The sequence below is a fragment of the Vicugna pacos genome, chromosome 3, assembly GCF_048564905.1.
Source record: "Vicugna pacos chromosome 3, VicPac4, whole genome shotgun sequence".
Classification (NCBI taxonomy): domain Eukaryota; kingdom Metazoa; phylum Chordata; class Mammalia; order Artiodactyla; family Camelidae; genus Vicugna; species Vicugna pacos.
The window spans coordinates 32,777,635-32,793,741 of record NC_132989.1 but is presented as its reverse complement, the minus strand read 5'-3'; the positions used below and the strand labels follow the sequence as shown (position 1 = coordinate 32,793,741).

Here is a 16,107-nt window from a genome sequence, read left to right as displayed (position 1 = left end):
TTTCCACCACACAGCTGAGAAAGCAAAAGAAGCAAGAAAGGCTTTGTTGCACCATAAAAGGTCCAACTTACTGTATATGGAAACTACCCTATCAAAGGAGGCTCTCAAGAGCTCACATAGACCATGCACCTGTCTAACTTCAATAATAATGAGACTTTGACCCAGCACTTAATTACTTATCTCACTGTCACCTGGATCCTGATGGCCTCTTACCCAACCAATCACACACCCAAATCTACCCAGGTTATAAAGTGAGGAAGAAAAGGCATCCCCTCCAGGATACACATGAAGAAAGTACAATGTGAACAGCATCAAAACATCCTCTTCCCTTTCTCCTCCCTGCAGTTTTTTTTTTCAAATTTCTATCTGATACAAAACATAAACACAATCTGGAAGAACTAGACTAAAAATTACTCTTAAATAGAGATGTATTCTACTCACCATAAAACTGAGATCTGCTTTTTGGAAATCTGATATGGTGAGTTTAGCTGAGAAGTATATTTCATAGTAAGCAATTCTTAACAAGTTTCTGTGGTAGTGGGAACACGAGAAAGCAGAAAATACCATCAGGTGGATTCAGACTGATACTGGGCACAGAGTGAGACACTGTAGTTCCCGAGGTCCCCTGAATAAAGGTCTGGGGAAGATGAGCAAGTAGGAAAGAAACATGACGATCTTGGCAAAGTTGAATTGATGATTTATTTTGCTGAGTGATAAAGTCACACTGCAAACCTCAAAAAATAATGGCTTATAATGTATTTAGCAAATGATATGTCAACCCACACAGTAACAGGGAAAGAAAAAACATGAAAGCACATACTTTCATGGTCCTGAGCTGAAAGCCAAAGAAAAGGAACTTTGGAGGAAGGCACTGTTTTTCATTTTTGTCAACCCTCTCCAAATGAATATGTGAAGTAAAGCTATTCTTTAATTTGCACCTTCATAATTACCTCAGAATAATTAATAACATGGTTCTAAGAATAAATCATTTTAGTAGATACATGAGTTCAAGTGAAAAATTATGTGTAAGTGGAGAAGACAATTTTAAGTGATTTTGCCTCTCCAAATTATCATGCAATTATAATTCACCCAATTTACAATTTAGTCTTATATGTATACCTTCATTTTTTTTAAGGGTTTATGCCCTAAAATGAAAGGAGTTGGCATCCTTAAAACTATAATTAATATGAAAACTAAAGAGTATTACTCCAAGTTCCCTCTTGGACCAAGCTTATGAACTCTTATGTAATACTGTTGTAGTATGTCAGTCTTTTCTCCAGAGAACTTTGATATCTGCATCTTACTTTCCCTCAGAGAAAGAAAGAAAAGTAGGTTTTGTTAGTTCTCAGATTTTACAGGAAAAAATTGTAGGTGCCTGAACTCAGCTCAATCACAATCATTATCCTACTTTATATCTAGTGTAGGAGATAAAAGACTGACTATGGAGTATTGGAGGTTAAAACTTCTAAATACTCATTCCTTCATTAACTTGTTCATTTTTTTTTTAAATTGAAGTATAGTTGTTTTACAGTGTGTTAGTGTCTGGTGCACAGCATAGTGATTCAGTAATGTATATACATATTCCTTCTCATATTCTTTTTCATTACAGGTTATTATAAGATACTGAATATAGTTCCCAATGCTATACAGTAGGACCTTGTTTAACTTATTCACTTGACTGTTCATTTATTTACAAATACAGCCAGAGTCTCTGCCATCATGGCGCTTATATTCTAGTGAGGGGAACAGACAAAAACAAGTAGACAAATAAGTAAATTACATAAGATTGTGGCAAGTACCATAATGGAAATAAAAATGGGGCAGAAACAGAGAACTGGGTGTGGGGCATAAACAGATTAGATGGGAGAGTGCTGGGAGGTGGCTGTAAGAGGAACCCTGATTGGAAAGGAGGTAGCCGGTAGCCGTATGACCCGAAGATGTGTGATCCAAGCAGAGGGACAGCAGATGCAAAGGGTCAGAGTTGGGAGTGAGACTGGCTTATTAGACAAACAACAAGGAAGCTGGTGCGGTTGGACAACTGAGTGAGGGCAGGAGGGTGTAATGAGGTCACAGAGACAGGAAGGGCCTGATCACTTAAGGCCTGGCAGGCCACAGTCGTCTTCAAACTGTCTTTCAAGGCAAGGGGAAGCCATGGACAGCGGGGAAGGGACACAAACAGACGAACCCGAGTCTAAATCCTAGCCTGCCCACCATGTGACCTAAGCAAATTACTAGCGTCTCCTTAGATGCTAAATTCCTAATTTATAAAAGGGCGCTCAATAAATAATGACCGGTTACAATCATCAGTAATTATCATTATTGTTAATGCTATGTAATGTAAATAAAATTAATAAAACATTTTTACATTCAAATAGGCCTATACTGTAAAATAATACATCAGAAAGAAGAGGATTATTGAGAAATAAGCAAATGAATCTTTTTTATTTTCAGTAAAGACCATATACTTGCTAAGGACAACTAGACATAAATTAGTATGTTCAGATTCATTAGGGCTTATTGTGGTTCTAATCAGAATAATTATTGATCTTGGCTCAGTTCTCTGTCCTCAATTAGTCTGCATTGTGGCTTTTCTCTCCTTGTCAACCTAGCCTTGTCATTTTGTATCCAGAAATGTGTAGCAGTTCAGTGTACCTACCAACTACACAGCAGTCATAAGAATTTGTTATTTTTCAAGTCACAACATTTAGTAGACAATTACAACTGCCTGGTAGCATCTGTTGCCCCCTCACTTCCACACACATACTTCTTACTAACAGAATCCTGATTTTGTTCAAGTTCACTTCTTTCCTGTCTCAAGCAGTGATGGAGAGCCCCTTGCTAGTGACTGATACAGACATGGGGCTTGTGATCCTGTTCTCATCAATGAGAAGACAGGTCTTCTTAGATTTTTCTCTGTAATGTTTTCATATTCTTCAAAAGGAGAACCTGGAAGGGGAATCCATCTTCTGTGCTTTAGATACTGTAATGCCTGCAAGTGACATCTCCACGACTGCAGCTGTCTTGCAAAAAAGAAAGGATCCAGTCTTAGGTGAAATGGTCCCTGTGGACAACACTGGCAGAGAGGTGAAAGGAGTCTGTATTGAGCCACTGAATTAACCAATCCCACTGCCTGCCCTGCTTCTCACATGAGATAGTACACTTCCTTGCTGTGTAGGTCAGTTTGGGTTGGGGTCTTTTGTTTTGTGCAGGCCTCCTGGCACATTACCTCCACGACGGCATTTCCACTTGGAAACATCACTCGTTCCTTTGTCTCTGGGAAGGTCTATGAATGGAAGTAGGACTTCTGACTCTAGCTCAGGGAACTCCATCAATCCTGGATATGAGGTGATACAGCATTTTACTTGTGATATCACACTGGGAGAGTCACCCAGCAAAGCCCAAGGGGAAAACTCCCTAGAACTCACAACAGGAAGATGGTACTGTCGTATGTGTAGCTGGTACCAAATAACCTGTCTCTGGCTTTCTTAGTCTTTCAGAAACTTTGACTTTCATCTCCTGAATGTCTAGGACATCTTTCTTTCTTCCCCCCAAGATGCAGATAAAGCTCACCCCTCACTGGTCTTTTGTTCCATAAGGCTGCCATTGGGAACCCTTATCCAATTACAAGAATATCAACAGAGAACACATAGGACTAGCATAGATCCCACGCAAGGCAAGAGTACTCCAGAGAAGAGGTGCAATATCGTGGTTTATAGGGAGGAGGTAAACCTGTCTGAAAAAGAAGGAGGAAATACCATGATCACAATAGGACATTGGCTGTTTTTGGTTTAGCTATGGAGAGTTATTTTAAAATTGGAAATATTAGGGGCCAGTAAAATAAAATACCCATCTTACAAAATAGGCATAGATGATAACTGACTGTGTAGGGAAGGGATGCAGTGGAATTATTGCTTAAGGAGCTGTTGCTGGGGGTTGGGAATGAAGTAAAATAAAAGATTATATAAATGTCTAATGGTTCACAATAAGCAAAAAAGCAGTATGGCTTAAAACCAAATTAACCATTCCAGTCTAATAAGCATTTTTCCTACAAGAAAATTACAGAATTATAAATTTAGCCCATAATGGAGAGCAGAATGTGTAATGCACATGGATTTCATAATTTTGTATAGTATTTGAGAAACATTACTTAGAAAATGGGGTGAACATTATAACTGGTGAAAATTTGCTAAGAGACCATAATTAAAACAGAATAGTAAATGGTGCCTTAGTTCTTGAAAGAGTCACTATCAGGATTCCACTTAATGTCTTCATTATTAATCTCAGCGAAAATGGAAATTTGTTCAGTGTGAGGATGATGTCTGAAAGGTGAGATGCTGTCAGGGGCAGGAAAGTGGGAGAGAAATATCTGGAGGAGATATAAGCAGCACAGTTTAAGTCGATCAGGAAAAAGAAACCGAAACATGGAAAACTGAAACTCATTGGCAATAATTCTGAAGGGAAAGAAAAAAGTGTTGACATTAGCTATAAGGCAGTCAGCCAGCCTCAAAAGAGAAATAGGCCGTGGTTAGAGCAACAAATTAAGAACTCATCAGCAAAAACTGCATCAGTCCATGTGTCCTGCTTTTAAAGAAATCAGGGTAGCTCTGCCTTCTCTGTTTTGTGTGTACCTGTGTTGGTTTTTTTGTAGAAAGCTTTATCTCCTTCGTTGTAACGAATATGTCTATTGCCAAAAGAGATGCTGAGTGGTCTTGTTTCTTAATGATATAAAAGGTGAGCAGGAGGTGGTAAGAGTGATTAGGCAGGTAAGGCTGGGTGTCACTGGCAAGTATGGGTAAAGTTGGTGAAAACAGAGGTTTTGTGAGACTAATTACTTTTGCACAGGGTAAGACTGTCGGAGCATGTAATAGCCCAGTGAGGAGAAGCTACTTTATGGTGATTTTCTTTTTTTTTTTTCTTAGCACTAGAAAGATACACTGGGATGCTCTAGGAAAATCCTTTGAAAATGGTCACAAATGCAGTTACTCCTGCAGGGAAAAGATCAATGGTAACACTGATTGCCACAGAGCTTTTGCAATGTAGAGTTCTTGAATAGAAGGGAAAGAGAATGTTAAAGAAAGGAAAACATTCCTGGAGGGTGGGACTACATGAAGGAGAGAAGGTGAAATTGGGGAAACTTAGGAGGTTAAGGATGGGAACTTGAAAACTGTGAGAACCTCTGTTTGTGTAACAGGTTCACAAAGCGTTAAGAGGAAGAAGATTTGGTATTAGGGACACTGAAAGGCAGACTTGAGAAAATGCTCAGACCAGGCACCACAGGGAGAACCTCCATTGGATGCAGGGAAGGGGACGAGTGGAGTATTGCTCTACAGATGTTTACCTTTTCACCACACCCCAGCCTCCCTCCAGTGCTCCCAGGTCCCAGCTCCTAGGGGAAAGCAGAAACTCTGGGATATGCAGAGGCAGAGGCTGCTGACTTTTACAAGATCCAAAAGAAACCAGTATTTCAGTCCATGACCTAATCTTAATCTAGGTGGCTCATCTTCTCTGTTGCCTTGAACGTCGAAATAACTTTGAGATGTAACCACTCAATTTTCCAGTGATATTTTCTTGGCAGGTATGAGAAGAGAGCACCTCTGTTAAGTGAGGCTTAATCTCCCAGATGAGACAGAAAATAGAGGTCCTTGATCTCCTGCAGTCATGTAAAGCCTGTTACGACCTAACATAAAAGGGCTGTCCTAATGGCCCTGACCTCAAGCAGTTATGCTTAATTCAGCTGATCCATAAACTCTACCAGGACATACAGTCTTTACACCACCTCAGCCACCCAGCTCTGACCTAAGAACTGCTGCTCATCTAAGCCCTCAGACTACATCATAAACATGACTAGGGATGCTTCCTGAATCACAAGGCGTGAAAAATGTTATGAAACTTAGTCTCTGAAATAAAAAGTCTGCTGGAATTCTTAAAAAAAAAAAAAAGCTTCACTTTAAAAATGTCAAGTTTCCCCATTATGTTAAGCTTTGGCTGTCAGCAGCCTCTAGGCCCTGCACCAGCTAGTTCCTTGAAGGCCCCTAAACCTCCCGTGGCCTACACTGGATGCAAAAGAAACCAAGCCATCTGAGACTTCAAATGGTGGCAGAGTGAGACCGTCCCAAGTCTCCAGCGGGGACCCATGAGTCAGCTGCCTTTTTAAGATATGGCAAGTGGTAAGGGAACAACAGAGGAACATGGTGGGGGGCCTAGACAGGGTTGAGAGGGGAGTTGGAGACATTCTGGAAGAAGACACAACAGGGAGGTGGGAGAGAAGGAGGCAAGGTGGAAGGGAGCAGAGGGACTTTGAAGCTGGAGGGAGCAGGCTGGATGATAGTTACATGAAGTGCTGAGAGTGGCACTAAAGTGGAAAGTCTGGGACTAGGATCCAGTTATTAACTACCATTCAAACTTTAGGTGAATATCCTGTGCATGTCCCTTTAAGGCCTTGCAGGTGTTAACCTGTAATTCTTTGTAGCCTCTAGTGTACCTAGCACTCTCTCTTGAAAAGCTGTAAGATGACAGGTGTGGTCCCTGTCCTCAAAGGGCTCCCAGTCTGGAGGGGGAGATAATAGGAGGTAAGGGTTCTGCTGGCAGTATATAACCAAGTCAAACAGGGACATAGAAAAGCTTCCCAAGGTGCTGGTACTTGAACTGCATTTTGAGTTAGCTAAGCCGAGAAGAGGGGCTACCCGTGATGGGTACTTGATTACTATGTTAATTCAGTTCCATTCATTTTGACTTGTAATGATTACCTGGAAGATTGTTCAAGGACCAGGAGCTAGTTCTTATCACCACTGCTTTTATTACTGTCAATCAAAAAGATAAACCTATCCATTTTACTGTCTAGGGGTATATTCTGAAAAACACTATACCTTACTTTTGGCTGAGGTGGGGAGTGTACTTGTAATTTTTCTAATTACGAGGCATCTTCTTGATACATTTATTTTGTAGCAAAATGTTTTAAAAGTGTTTGAAAAGATCACATTTTGTTCACTTGAAATATGTGTGTATACTTTAGCATAAAATATACTTGGCAGCTGCTAACATAATTGGATGGCTACACCTTGCAAAAACTTGATTTCTTTTTAATCAAATTTTTAGAATCATACTAGGTTTCCTGCCAGTGCTGCAGTAGTGAGCAATAAATACATCATTAGATCAATGGTCTGATGATGGATTACTCAAAAGATAGTTCCAGCCAAGAAAAATAAGCCCAGAAGTCTCATTGTGCAAAGATTAATAAAATATTGTTTAAAACACAGATACTGAGTTAATATAGCAGGGGAGAGAACACTGCAGAATAGAACAGAACAGCCATGGGTTTATAATGTGGCGATATTGATCACGGGTTTTCCTAAGTACTCTAGAGCAGCCGCCCTGTTACACAAGCTTCTGATTAGACCCAGAGATGAGAAGGAAGAAGTTACATATATAAAAAAAGAAACTAACCGGGGAAGGCCTGCTGCTATAATAAATTATTTAAAGCAAGCAGGGCGAGCGGGTTGTGAAGACAATACAAAACAGAATTAAAGCCCCCAAGAAACCCCAAACCATCATCACCTCTATAAATTTCTTACCACCTGGTCTAGCATTTTACTGGAGGTATTTCTTTCTCACCACTCTCTCCAACCCATCCCAGCCCTGACCCTTCACTTTGCACCAGTTCTTTTCTCAGAGCTTAACATTTGTTTTTCTTCTGTAACCCAGGATGCTGTCTTCAGTTATGTTTTTCAGCTTGTATCAGAAGAGTGTCTGCAAGGACACAGACGAGTGCATCTGTCACTTCATTCATCTGAATCTTAAGTTTCCCATGGAAACTGTATGCTGGGAATATCTAATGATACATTCAACATGACTTTAATATTATCTTTCTTCTTTTTCTTTTTTCTTAATATCATTATAATTAAATCCACAAACTTAAAGCTAGAATAGAACCTCTGTAGCTCAGTGGCTATTCTATTATTAGAAGATGTTACTGGATTCAAAAAACCAAAGTGAAGGTAGGAGATTAAGGGGGCATTAGGAGGAAAAAGAGTCAGAATGACTAAAATTTAAGTATTAGGAGCTGTTGAAAGGGCAAATTGACTTGAAAAGTGAATTTTTTATAAGTGGATTTCACCCTGGGAATAATGGTATGGAAAGAAGGGTCAAAAAGTTGAAAAGAATTTGCTTTTTGCCAAACATATCCCATAGCCAAAAAAAAAAAAGTGAGTGAGAATTGTTACTTAGAAACTTGCAATGACCTATGGCCCAGTTTTAGGAAAAGTAGTATTCTACTGTAGTTTCTCAACTAGGCACAAACCGGTCCCATTGTATAATCAGGGGCTGTGATTATACCTTAGGCTTCGGAAATTTTCTAGGTCCACCCAATCATGCAGAAGCCAGGCAAATGAAATATAAGCAACTTTTTTTGGGGGGGAGTGTAGAAACATTATTAGCTGCATAACATGACTCAATATGCAAACAGTACAGGTTAAAATATTAGTCCCCAGAAGTTTACATATAGGCTTTGCTGCCATTGGCTCTGTGACCTTTCACAAATTTATTTGCCATTCTGGGTCAAGGCTGAATGGTTAAGGTCAGGATCATTGAACCAATTATTATATATAGTGGTTAATTTTATAAAGAAAACTGTTCCAGGGTCACATTCAACATAAAAAAAATTTGAAGACATGAAAAAAAAACCCCTAAATGTTATGAATGACTAAGCATAACTGTCATCTCACCATGAAGCTAAATAAAAACAGTTCAAAATGCAAGGCCAACTTCACAGTTACTGGTGTCATCTTTGAATGTGAAAGACAGTCTAAGTACAGTTGGCTGAGTATCTGTGGATGTGGAACCCGTGGATTTGGAATGATGACTGCACTAGGCCATTTTATATAAGCGGCTTGAGCATCCCCGAATTTGGGTATCCGCTGGGGGTCCTTGAACCAATCCCCCAAGGGTACTGAGGGACAAATATATTATCCTTTTGTGGCTGCTGTTTGCTCATCTGTAACAAAGTAGGAAAAAATCATGGCATTTAAACGATTGTTAAGATAAGCGACCTATAAATATGCCTGCCAAGTGCTCCTTAAAACATAAATTGCTCCGTAAAAGTCCCAGTAATGATCTAGTGGCCTGGAACAATCCAAGTTCAGGGTCCCAGCCTATCCATGTCCTTTTGTGATCAGGGAAGTAAATATTCTGGCCACTTCTGACCTGTGAGAAGTCATTTGGTTTTTCAGGTTCTTGGATGGTAGAAGCAGGGAAAGAACAATTTCTGACAGATCCTTTCTCTTTTAAACTTTAGGAGTCTCACACTGAGAACTATGCCAGACTGAAATGGGAGAATAGAATCCAAATGTCAGTATCAAACTACATATGAAAAAGCTAATTGGTAATAATTAATGAATCAGAATCATACTGATTTGAAAGGAGAGGTGACGATCAATTTTCAACCCATCTCTCTGTGATACTAAGAAAAATCTATGTGCCCACTTAATTGGACACCTCAAAATAATTCTAAGATGACTTCCTGAAAATGAAACTTCCTGGGCCTCTTGGACACTCCTGACCAATAGGCAGACCAGCTACAGCTTCCCAAGGAGATTCTTGAACTCAGATAAGTCTGTACTAGCCCTGCTGAGGTTCTAGCCCCCAAGCTTGGAAGAGCTTTAATGAGTCAAAGATGGCTCTCAAAGTCTAGGATTCCTCTCCTTTCCAGGGAGAAATGCCCGACAACATGAGTTAGGACTGGCAGAGTCATCCTAGAGCACCCCAGGAACCCACTGGCCTTGGAGTAGGGAATGGATCAGGCCAGGTTGGGGTCTTAAATTACCTTGCTTCCCTAGATAGACTTCCTTGAAATTGAGGCTAATAACTTGGAATAAGGATAGCTAAGGATTCCAGAAACACTTCTCAACACAGGACAAAAGGTGCCTTTGTTGAGGGCAGAGAGTTAAAACGTTACCTATAAATTTCACAAGGCTGGTAAATGCCACCTGGAAATTTTGGAACAATTATTTGTTGAATCAACTCACAGACTATAATTGTTCTTTTATATTATAAACACCATTCCAGTGCTTCTCACAGTATGGTGAGGGGATCCCTGACATCAGAATAACTCGCGGGTGCTTGTTAAAGATGTAGATTCCTAAGCCCCACTCCAGACTCCTGAATATCATCTTGGAGATAGGAGTCCAGCCCATAAGCTGAATCTTTAAGGAATAACCCAGTTGATTCAGGTGACTCACATCAAGGAGGAGAATTATTATGTCTACATGGCCCATCAGAAATTTAAAGACAGAGATTAGGGATTAGAATATTTTCCCCAAAATGTTTAAGTACATTTTAAACAATGCAATGTACTGAAAATAGTACAAATGAAAATAATACTTCTTCTGATGAGTTCTTAAGAATGATTCCAGTTTATTGTACCCACATATAATAAACACCATTATTAAAATATAATTATGAGCCTAAAATTATTGGGAAAAATATCAACTATGCCTCTCAAAAATATTGCCTTTTCTTTGTTACCAAAAGTAATCATATTATTAAAGGAATTTATAGTTATTTTAAGTATCAGTCACTTGGCTACAGGGACTTAATAAGCTGTTATACTCCTCCCATACCTTTTTAGTCATCAGAAGTTTTGTGATAAAGGCTTTTTATTATTTTTAAACTATATATTGTGAACCATTGCAACTAGTGATTAGACTGAATATGAATTTATATCCAAGTTATGAATTTCTAAAAACATGTTTCATTAGAATTACTAAGGCAGTCTTAGCTCTAGTAGATTAAATAGCCTCAGTAATAAAGCTCTGTTTACTTCTATTAAGATTTTTTTTTTGGTGCAAAACAATTCAGTTTTAATGTATTCTCTTAAGAAGTAAAAGAAAACAGCTTCTGATATACATGCTACTGCAAAGCAGTAAACCAGTGTTGCATGGTAATGTGTGTGACAAGCACCACATTTCTTTTCTAGAGGGATTTTTTTTTCCTCCGGTAAACTCCCCCTTCCCAAACCATGCCTGTAATTATTTCAAAAAATATAGTTGGCCATTTCTGAAGAGTCAAACACTTCCTTTCTCCTCAACAAAAATCACACCTTCAGACTGAATTATAAATGAAAATAGACTTGAGAGGCAGGCTTTGTTTGTAGCATGTTGTTTCTACTAAGGGTTGCCCCCTACCCACGTTCCACCCTGGTGCTCCCACTGAAGTGTACATGTTATGTTTTAACAGATGGGCTGACTAGTGGCTGCTGGGCTGTAAAATAGGAACCAGGAATCTGCACCGAGTGGTATTGAATTGAATACTCATAAAGTTCATGGACATACACTGACCCAGACAGACAGACTAGGCAGATACAGACATGCTTACACACACACACTCAACATACAACCCACAGATCATAGGATCCGTCTCTCTATCCAGAGCAAGTTCAAGGCTGTTTCCCCCTCCCTATTTCTACTTCATTCACTTATCAGTTATATACACACATGTAAGTACACCCATTTAGGTACATCTCCGTGTGCATGGACAGCTATATACCTCAGTGCTTTCATACATTTTTCAAAGATCAAAATATTTCCCCAGTTCTATACCCAAGTCTGTGCTTAATACTCTCAATAAACTCTCATTCACGTCAAATAACAATTACAAGAAAATACTGTATTCAGTTCTTTTTAGTCCACCATAATATAAGCTACATGTATGAAACTGCCCTCAGAAACACCCGCTGCTTTTACTCCTTATCAATGAGAGAGAAAAAAAATCTATCCCAGACTGAGTCACAAACATGAAGTGTCAGCTTTAACCTTGAATCATCTGCTGTCAGTTCCTGTCACAACTTCATCACTTAAACACACAGGTGCTCAAACAAACACCAACCGACCAGCCTGGTGGTCGCTCTTATGGTCTCATCTTGAATATCCCAGGCCCCCGGGCACTGGGACAGACAGCAGCTCCCCGTTGGTCCTAACCAGATCCTTCCGACACACCTTGCAGGTGGATGTGGAGGTCCTAGCACTTCATAAGGGATGCGGATTCAAATGCTAATAGAAAGTAATTACTTTACAAAGTTTAATATCTGTGCTGTCAATTCCTTTCAATAATTGCAAAGTACTGAAGCCCCTGCTACAGAACCTGGTTGGTCACTTAAGTTCTCTGACCCCTAAAGACCCAACGGATCACTACGATCGCTGGATCTGGCTTCGTATTGCACACAGTCATAGGGTTATCTCGCCGCACCGACTCCAGAGCGTGTTAATTTTTCAGGAACCCGTCCTCAAGCCACCTAGGAACTCCTGTCCACACACCACTGGGCACGAAGGCCACCCCTAGCGCGGGTGTTGCCGCCGCAGAGGGCCAGTGGATGCGTCCCCAAGCCCCACCTAATGATGGCAATTACACCACGCCAAGTTCTTGCGAACCCAGAGCCGCGTCCCGGGCCGAGTTGCGACGCTTTGTAACAAGAAGTTCGGGAGTGGGGATGCCAGCAAGGAGTGAATGCTGCCCAGCCCTGACCTCCCCACAGCCGCCACGCTCAGCCGGATTGACTGACGCGCGCCAAGACGCGTCCAGTCCCCCGGCTGGCAGAACAGCGCCGAGAAAAGCCGTCTGCCCTGTGCTCGGCCACTCACCCTTGTCGCCGAGTCCCGATAGCAAATCGACTCCCCTGCTGCGGGTCCTGAATCCCAAGTTGCCCCGAACCGGCGACAGCTCTAGCCGTAGCCGACCGGAGCACATTGGCTCGGGAAGGCACCTCGGAGGGAGCAGACAAGCCGGGCGGCCGCCCGGACTCAGTAGCTGCCTGGAGCGCGCTGACAATTCATGGACCTGCTCAGCGAATGAAGCGGACAGCCGGGCTGAGGCGATCCGGCTCCGGGTTGGGGGGGGGGGAGGCGGGGCCGGCGGCGGGCGGGGCGGAGTCAGCCTGGGCCGGCCCCGTGGGGCGGGGCGCCCTTCAACCCGTGACTGGCGGAGCCCGCAGCCAATCGCGGGGGCTCCAGCGCCAGGGGCGGCCGGGGCGGTGCCGAGCGTCCCGCTCCGCCCCGCCGCCTCCGTCCAATCGCCCCCAGCGGAGGGCCGGCGGGGAGACGCGCCCGCAGCGGGGAAGTTGGCGGCGGTGGGGATCACAGGCTGCGGGCTGGAGCGGTGGGGGCGGCTGCGGCGGGACTCCGGCGCCTCCGAAGGGAAGTGGCTGCCCCCGAAGGCCCATGGCTGAAGAGGCCTGAGGCCTCCCGGAGCCGTCGCATGTTGGCGTTCTGTGGAGCGGGAAGCCCGAGCGCAGCGCCGTCCGAGACTCGGTAGACACCGCCCACCCCTGGCGCCCCCAGGAGGTGCGGAATTTGGCGGCCCCAAAGGAGGCCCCGTAGTCTGAGGAAAACCGAGCCCCAAAGAGGGTGAGTCCCGGACCAGATCACCCAGCTACCAGTGGAGGCCTGGGTCCAGAAGTGGAGCTCCGGGCTCCCTGAAAAGGTTCTGATTGCGGTCTGGTGGTTATCTCCGAAACAAAACTCCAACTCCGCCAGCCTCCTGGAAAGTTCACCACACGTCCTCTCCTCACCCCTGCCTCCCACAGTGCCGGCAGCCGGGACCTTACCAGGCACCTGGGCTCCCTTCTCGATCCAAGGTGCCCAGGCACTTGGGCAGAGCCCGGGGGCGAAAGTGGGCTCGGGTGCTCTACCGTCGGACTGCCCGGCGGAGTGGGCATCTGCAGCGGTGGCTCCCCCTGCTGCTGTCCCTGGGGTCTGCCAGGGGGACCATTACCGTCCATCTTAGCGGGCAGAAGGAACTCATGAGCCCCAGCTTTCTCACTGCACGCTCTCCCCCCCTCCCCTTCGAAAGTGCCAGGTCCTAACTCAGAGGCCTCTGTAGCGGGGAACTGGGGGTAGCCTGAGCTCACTGGTCAGTCACGGCTGAGTGGCCCTGGAGGAAGGCTTTCTGGGCTCTGCTCTTCCTGGCCGGCCACTGTGGCTCATTTTTTCGGCAGATAAACTCTAACCGGGTTTTAAGCCTCCCTTGGCTGCAGCACACATACATATGGAGGTATGGGTATCAAGAGTCAAAAAGCAGAGTAGGTGTTGCTTTCCAGGCTGAGGCCTAGAATGTCAGCGAGCCCTAGACTAAACTTGGAGCAGGAAACAGCCTCTATGTGCGCGGAACTGCACCTGCCACAGGGAAACACCCAACCCATATTAGTACAAAGAAGGTGTGCATGGCAGGAGAGGGGTCAAGCTCCTTGGTGCCCTGACACTTCTGTCACTGACCATTGTCTCCCTCGGATCCCAGAAGTCTCACAGTATGGGTCTCTATCAGTCTCTCAGTCTGGGTAGCTATTCAGGATATCATGTGTGAGGGAGTATGGACCTCTATGGGTATTATTTCAATGACTGCCTGGCTCCTGTAAGAACCTACTTCATGGATAGCCTACTTTTTATGAGCAGGTTCTGATGAGGGTCATTGGTAAGAAGGAAGGCAAAAGGCCTGTCACTGAAAAGGAGTGAAAGGGCGCTCTCCAGCAGGGTCGGCTGCAGCTCTGAAGTGAGCTGTGGCCTAGATTGAGCTTCAAATTGTGTCATCTCAGTTCCCTGTCTTAATGGGGAAAGGTCCATAAGTCAGGCTGTCAAGGGGCAAGAAGATCAGGGTCTGGTCCTTAGCAGACCCTGCAAAATTGATTTGTGATGCAGAAATTGTGCATATTTAAACCTTGCCTCATCTAGTGAACCAAAGAACTGGTACAGACGAGGAAGGCCACTCCATTCTAATTCCAACAGTTGCTTAGTGAAGTTGCCTGGTAGGATGGCCTTTGCCCACAAGGAATTAGATGTAGACCATGTGAATGGAATATATACAAGGACTCTCTCTGCCTAGGTTGGGATAGGGGTTAAGGGAGAAAATACATTGCCTTGGATTTTTATTCCCCACTCCTGGATATAATTAAAGAAAAAGTTTGCCGACAGTGTTGATTATATTAACATCCTGTGAAAGTTTTTCACAGATGCTAATGGTTATTTTAAAAATCACCTTGGTAATAGGAGCCAAACGTTGGCTGTTGACTGTACTTGGTGTAGCATTTATGTTAAATGATGAAAAAAGGAAATAAGAAATTTCTTTTCATGAAATAAGAGCTAAATGAGTGACTTCCATGTCCTGTTTTCCAAGGTTTTCCGCTTGTTTCAGACACACGTTACAGACTGTGGTTTCCTGGACGAGTAACTGGTCTCATTTTCCCTTATAGAAGGGATGAGATTGGAAGAGCACATCTAGATTGCGCTCATATATCCACACCATCTTCTATTGTAATTGGTACTTGACAAGAGCTTATCACTCAGGCACAGACTTTTTCCACTTGCTGCCAGTCCCCCTAATGATCTCTTGAGTTGGGGCTATCCCCGTATTCTACAAGGGAAAGTTAGATCTGTTACTTGTCTAAGAACTCATTATGGTCCTATCTGTATGAAATAAACAAAAAACCATGGAAATCTGAACGTGGAAGTTACTTGTTTAGTTTTATTTCACCAAAAGAAATTTTCTTTCCCTCAAAGGAATGATAAAGTTTGTGGCATGACTTGGGAATAAGAAGATTGAGGTGGGACCATGGAAGCAGGGCTGGTCCCTTTTTGGATGGTGAGCAAATTTGCCTTCAGGTACTTGTTGCCCCTCCTCTGACACTGAAACAGTGTTTTGGAACCTTCTAATTTCAATAGGGTGTGACTGATAGGAGCCAGGGGTTCTAATCTGAGTGGCTGATGTGGTGAGTGCTCCTGGCAGTCACTTAACCTCTGTTTACCTTTGCATCCTTGGCCATAAAACAGCAGTGGCAGGATTGGTCCACTGTGTTTATCTGCTTAAGGGGGACACCATGATGATGGTGACACAACACTGTAAGTGCATGGCATTTATAGCTGTACCAACTGCTGAAAAGGAGAACAAAATGATGTGGAAATTGGAAAATGGTGTGGTCTGAACAATTCCTTTTTCGGCTTGCAATTTCTATTCATTTTAATCTCTTTGGATTACTGTCCTTTCATTCTACAAGTGGAAATGAGGGAAACCAGCCCTCACAATCCTTATTCTTTGATTACCAAATGTTTGGGAAGCTTTACTTAAGTGAAT

At 43.1% G+C, this 16,107-nt stretch overlaps 1 protein-coding gene across 2 annotated transcripts in view; it reads right to left on the bottom strand.

Annotated features, from left to right (window-relative positions):
* The window catches only part of MARCHF3 (membrane associated ring-CH-type finger 3), a 131,563-nt gene extending 118,694 nt beyond the window's left edge, over positions 1–12,869 (bottom strand). The window contains exon 1 of one of the 2 annotated variants that reach the window (XM_006213885.2): positions 12,630–12,869. The gene's annotated coding sequence lies outside the window, so the exon portion shown is untranslated. The remainder of the gene's footprint in view (positions 1–12,629) is intronic. The other variant, XM_031673114.2, reaches the window with a different exon arrangement.
* Positions 12,870–16,107: the final 3,238 nt, after the last annotated feature.